We start from the raw sequence: 6,326 nt of genomic DNA, 5'->3' as shown, positions 1-6,326 counted from the left end.
ATGTGGAAAACTGGAAAGAAAATTCAGAGATACAAAATAGAACATAAAGTAACATATCCTCAAGCATGCAGACAAATTATGTTGACCATGCCCAGTCTATCCTATGCATCTTGCACCCAAAGTTATCTTTCAACTGCAGCTCAAACAGATGTGTCAATACCACAGAACACCTCTTTGGCAAAATGGGTTAAAGAAACCTTATCAGCCTCCAGAAAAGATACTCCTAAACCTAAAACCAATTAAGCTACAAACACTCCAATTAGTATCCCAACTGATACTCCAACAGTCTCACAGGAAACTGAAAGAATGAAAACTACTAAAAGTTGTAAGAAAGCTGAACCGCAAACCAACAGTACGGAAGTGGATGACACCCGGATTATGAGGAAACCAACCCATCAAAGAATTGCATGTCAATGACACTATGGATACTGGTCGTCCCACATTCCCAAAAAAAAAAAAAAAAGATCGAAAAAAATACCCCGCATCCAAAACAGACAGATGAATCATCATTGAGTAAACCTAAATAATGCATAACGTCATACTGTGGAATTGCAGAGGGCTAAGCAGTCATCATTCTAAGAGGTACAAGCTAAAGATTATAATAATTTAAGCACCAATATCGAGCCATGATGAAGAAGAGGTTGAAGAAATGTACACCGAAATTGAGAGTCTTCTAGATGAGCAGAAAACCCACTACACTATTATTATGTGGGACTTCAATGCTAAGGTTGGAAAAAGGCAAAACAGCGCAAAAAGAGGAACTGTAGGAAATTTTGGAATTGGTAAAAGAAATAAAAGAGGTGAAAGACTTGTGGAATTTGCAGAATCTCAAGGACAGTCAGTAATGAACACTTTTTTCAAGAAAAGGGTGAACAGAAAGTGGACATGGAAGAGTCCAAATGGATTAACAACTAATGAAATCGAATTGAGGTTTGAACACTTTATGCTCGCTCTCCTCAGATACACCGAGCAAGCTGGATGTTTTTTGGCATTATGGTAATTCGCTTGGCATGGATTGCACACAAGTTGGTATCTTCAAATAAGCCAATGAGATATGCTTCACTAGCTTCCTGCAGAGCCATCACTGCTGAGCTTTGGAAACGGAGGTCAGTCTTGAAATCTTGCGCGATTTCACAAATGAGTCGTTGGAAGGGCAGCTTTCGGATTAACAACTCTGTAGACTTCTGGTATCACCTGATTTCTCTCAAGGCAACAGTACCCGGCCTGTAATGATGGGGTTTCTTCACTCCTCCAGTTGCAGGAGCACTCTTTCAGGCAGCTTTGGTGGCCAGCTGCTTTCTGTGTGCCTTACCTCCGCTAGATTTTCGGGCAGTTTGCTTAGTACGAGCCATCACTAGAACACGAGCAGAAAAATCACTACAAATGCTACACTACAAATCACTACAGAAGATATATTGTGAATGATGTTACCGTCCAGAATAAGGTAAATGTTGGAAGTGATCACAGAATGGTAAGATGTACACTTGATATAGATGTAGGAAAGGAAAAAACTGACTCCAGTAAATAATACAAAGGTCTTTGAGATAACAGAGGAGGAGAAAAAACAGTATGTACTGGAACTTAAGAACAAGTTTGAGCTTCTGCAGACTGCTCAGGACCAAGATATCGACGAGGAATATTACAACTTTCTGAAAGTGATAAATCCAAGAAACCTATAGGGAAAAAGAAATCCAAAGAAGAAAAAATTAGTCAAGAAACACTTGTCACGATGAACCGAAGACGACAAAAACACTGACAGGGAGAAAATTGAGTATACTGAGTTATGCAAAGCCATTAGAAAGAGACTCAGAGAGGACATAAGATTTAACACAAGGAAAGTAGAACAAGAATTAAGGGAAAACAAAGGATTTAAATCAGCAGCCATGAGCAGTAATACAGAAAGACAGATGATACTGAAACTGAAGAATAGCGATGGTGTACTTATAAACAGCAGAGAAGGCATAATTCAAATAGAAGACTACTATAGAGAATTATACAAGGAGCGAGGGAATGATGCCAGCAGTGGGGAAGATGGATTGCAAAGTAGCAACACATACGACATACCCGATATTCTTCCTGATGAGGTAGAACATGCATTGAAGAAAATGAAGAATCAGAAAGCCCTACAGTAACTTCATCTTCCCCAGGGGAAGATGAAGTTACTGTAGAGTTGTTAAAATTGGGAGGAAGAGACATTACACAAAAACTGGCAAGGCTCTTCACAAAATGCATTAAAAAAGGTGTGGCACCTAAGCAGTGGAATAATGCAATCATAGTTTTTCTGCATAAGAAAGGAGAAAAATCAGAAATTGGAAATTATAGACCAATTAGCTTGTTATCCCACATCTACAAGTTGTTCACAAGGGTCATTACTAACAGATTAGAAAGAATACTTGATGAGAATCAACCGAAAGAGCAAGCTGGCTTTAGGACAGGATTCTCAACTATGTATCACCTTCACGTAATATTACAGCTAATGGAGAAAGCAAATGAATATAAAACACCATTATGCCTGGCATTTGTGGATTATGAAAAGGTATTTGACTCCATACAGCATAAGGCAATGTTTCAGGCACTGGAAAGAAAAGGCACTTTTACCCCATATATTATGATTTTGAAGAAAATATATGAGAATGCTACCTCCTTTATTAGACTAGACAAAGACAGTAGGAAATTTAAAATCGAGAAAGGAGTTCGACAAGGAGACAATATCTCTGAAGCTGTTTACTGCTGCCCTTGAGGAAGCTTTCAGAAGATTAGACTCGTCGCAGAAAGGAGTCAATGTGAACGGAGAGTACCTAAACCATTTACGATTTGCAGATGACATTGTGGTCATAAGCCACGATCCCAAAGAATTAGAGGAAAATCTTAACCAGTTATGCACAGTTAGTAAGGATTTTGGACTAAAGATGAATATGGCTAAAACAAAAGTAATGATGAACAAGTATGCCACAGAAAGGGAAATAATGATTGAAGGAGCAGTAATTGAAAAGTTGGAGTCATATACTTATCTGGGACAAGTTATTAGCTGTAATAATGATAAATGGATGGAAGTCAAGAGAAGAATAAATTTTGGATGGATAGCATTCAGGAAATATAGTCACATACTGAAGAGCAATATCCCAGTTTGTCTGAAACGTAAAATAATGAACCAGTGTATACTCCCCACCATGACTTATGGAAGTGAAACTTGGGCATTCACCAAAAGAATGGAAGAGAAGCTGAGAACTACACAGCGAAGAATGGAACGAATTATATTGGGAATCAGACTGTTAGATAAGAAGAGAAACACATGGATTAGGCAGCAAACTCAAGTAAAGGACATTCTTATCAAAACTAAAGAACCAAAATGGTCTTGGGCAGGACACATAGCTCGAAGACATGATGACAGATGGACTAAGAAAATAACAGAATGGTACCCAAGAGGAGCTAGAAGAACACCTGGAAGACAAAGGCGGAGATGGATAGATGAAATTCATGAGTTTTTGGGTAGTAAATGGATGGCCAGTGCTCAAAACAGAAGGAACTGGAAAGTTGCTGGAGAGGCCTTCATCCTGCAGTGGATTGAAAATGGCTGATGATGATGAAGCAGTCATTCTGATTACTTAAGGGATTTAATATCTCAATTCAATCCTATAGGTGTATGCCTATAGGAAACATTCTTGTCATCCCAAGTTTTGCCAAAATTCTCCAATTATATGATCTACAGACGAGATAGGAACTCAGTCTCCTGCATGTGAAGGAATAGCCATTCTGGTTAATTCTAATGTGCCATCTAAGTCGATCCAGTTAAGAACAAATCTAGAAGCTGTGGCTACTCATATTGCAGTTGGTACATCAGTTACCCTTGTTACCATTTATATTCCACCATCTCTACCTCTCCCCATTCAGAACTTGACAGCCTCATTACACAACTTCCATCTCCAATTTGTCTTTTTGGTGACTTTAATGGACACCATCCATTGTGGGGGGTCTGCTACAATGGACAGAAGAGGCAAATTAATTGAAGAATTTATGAATAATAGTGATCTTAATTTACTAAATTCTGGATCTCCTACTTACATCCACCTACCTACAGGATCTACTTCTGCGGTTGACTTGTCAATTTGCTCTCTATCCATCTTTCCAATCCTGACATGGTCAGTATTATCCGATCCCTTTAAGAGTGACCCCTTTCCAATTATTTGCTCAATACAAACAGCGGTAACTCAAAATCCTAAGCAACAATCCAATTGGAAGTTTAATAAGGGCAACTGGGATGGCTATTCTGCCCAAATGCTCTTAGACAGAATTTATGTCCAACAGAAACATATGTTTCTGTTGAAACATATTGATACTTACATTGCCAAATCAGATTCTGACTGCCGCAAATGCTTTCATTCCAAGATCTAAGACATATCATGCTCACCGAAATCACTAGTGGAATGCAGAGTGCTCTATCGCCGAACAAGAGGAAAACCGTGCATGGAATAATTTCCGGAAGTGTCCAACTACTGCTAACTTAATTGCTTTTAAAAGGCTTAGAGCAAAAGCAAGGCAAATTAGAAGGAAAGCAAAACACGATTCGTGGATTGCTTTTGCATCAACCATCACAAAATACACTGACAAAAGGAGAAGGATACTGCCTGTATCCTTCTCCAGATGACAAACGGATCATCTGGAGAAGGATACAGGCACTACATGACAAATTTGTTCGGCTGCCCTCTACGATACTTCACTGGAAAGGGAAAGACATATTTACTCCTGAAGAAATTGCCAATGCGTTAGAGAATCTTTTGCCACCATCTCTACTTCTACTTCCTATGCATCATCCTTCCTTTTTATGGAAACCCCAAACATGAGAGGTATTAGAACCAATAGTACTTAGTACCATGCTTGGGTTGGAGGTTGAGAAGATGAAAGAAGATATTTGTCGACATTAGACTTGAACTTCTGTAGACTGTAATTTTCAGGAAATACGTATGAAGGAAGGTTGTTCCAGAAAACGGCAGTTGAATGAATAAGCGAGGAAGATGAAAAGTTGGTTCTGTGAGTTTGAAGTTGGACAGTAAATGGATGTTGGCGGCATGTGTTCGGACTGTTTTTAAAGAGAGAGAGAGCAGGAATTATGATCCCTCCAGAGCATTAAAGATAGTGCAGAATGGTATAAAATTAACTTCTCAACTCGCCGCTCCTTTCCGTACAACTAACCCAGTGGTTTTCAACCTTTTTTTAATAACGGCACACCTAAGTAATTTATTTTATTTTGCGGCACCCCTACCATACTGTACACCATTTTATAATGAAATAAACATATAAATTTTAAAAAAATAATAAGTTTAAGTAACTTAAACCCAAATTACGTGGCACCCCTGGAATGTTGTTGCGGCACCCCAGTTGAAAACCACTGAACTAATCCTTTCCATTAATAGAACTGAAAGAATCATTAAATAGATCTCTAAACAGTGCTTCAGAGCCAGATGGTGTTCATTACATTATGCTGAAGAATTTACATGACTTGTGTACCCTGTTGATTTTCTACAATTGAATTTTCTCTGAAAATGCCTATCCTGGCACCATTTATTCATTATTGCCATACCAAAACCAGGTAAAGATCCTTCCCTTGTTCAAAGTTATAGGCCAATATATCTTACGAGCTGCGTAGGGAAAATTTTCAAAAGGATGGTTCATACAAGACTCACATCCAGGAATCACAAAATCTCCTTCCAGACCATCAGTATGGATTTTGGAAGAACAGATCAACACTAGATGTACTTGTCAAAGCTGAATCTCATATTCGCAATGCCTTCATCGTGAGACAACATCTAGTCATGGTCAACTTAGATCTAGAAAAGGCATTCGACACTACTTGGCGTCGTGGTATTATAGTGAATCGTTACCATCTAGGGCTAAGGGGACAATTGCCTGAAATAATTCAAAATTTCTTGCGACTTCGGTATTTTCAAGTCTGATATAAAAACATACTGTCTACATCTCACATTCAAGAGGAAGGCATACCACAGGGTTCGATACATAGTCCAACACTATTCGCAATTTGAGTTAGCAATATAACACGGAACATCCCAAAAACTGTTGAAACTTACATTTATGCAGACGACCTTACTATTTCCTGTCAATCTAAAAGTACGAACACCATTGAATGGCAGCTCCAACTAGCCATAACCAAAATAGAATCCTGGACTTCACAGAATGTTTATCATTAGTAGAGGCATATGATGCAAGAAAGCAAGCTCATGCAGCATCAGTCAAAAAAAAAAAAAAAAAACACTCCCATTTCATCCCTCCGTTTGTTCGAAATACCTGTCCAGCTGAGCCTTAAATTTATT

At 38.6% G+C, this 6,326-nt stretch overlaps 1 pseudogene; it reads right to left on the bottom strand.

Annotated features, from left to right (window-relative positions):
* Positions 1-941: 941 nt before the first annotated feature.
* On the bottom strand, positions 942-1,352 carry LOC150085945 (histone H3-like; annotated as a pseudogene).
* Positions 1,353-6,326: the final 4,974 nt, after the last annotated feature.

This window comes from Mastigoproctus giganteus, chromosome 5, assembly GCF_048544385.1.
Source record: "Mastigoproctus giganteus isolate SK-2022 chromosome 5, ASM4854438v1, whole genome shotgun sequence".
Classification (NCBI taxonomy): domain Eukaryota; kingdom Metazoa; phylum Arthropoda; class Arachnida; order Uropygi; family Thelyphonidae; genus Mastigoproctus; species Mastigoproctus giganteus.
The sequence above is the reverse complement of the archived record's forward strand: the minus strand, read 5'-3'. Positions and strand labels throughout refer to the sequence as shown.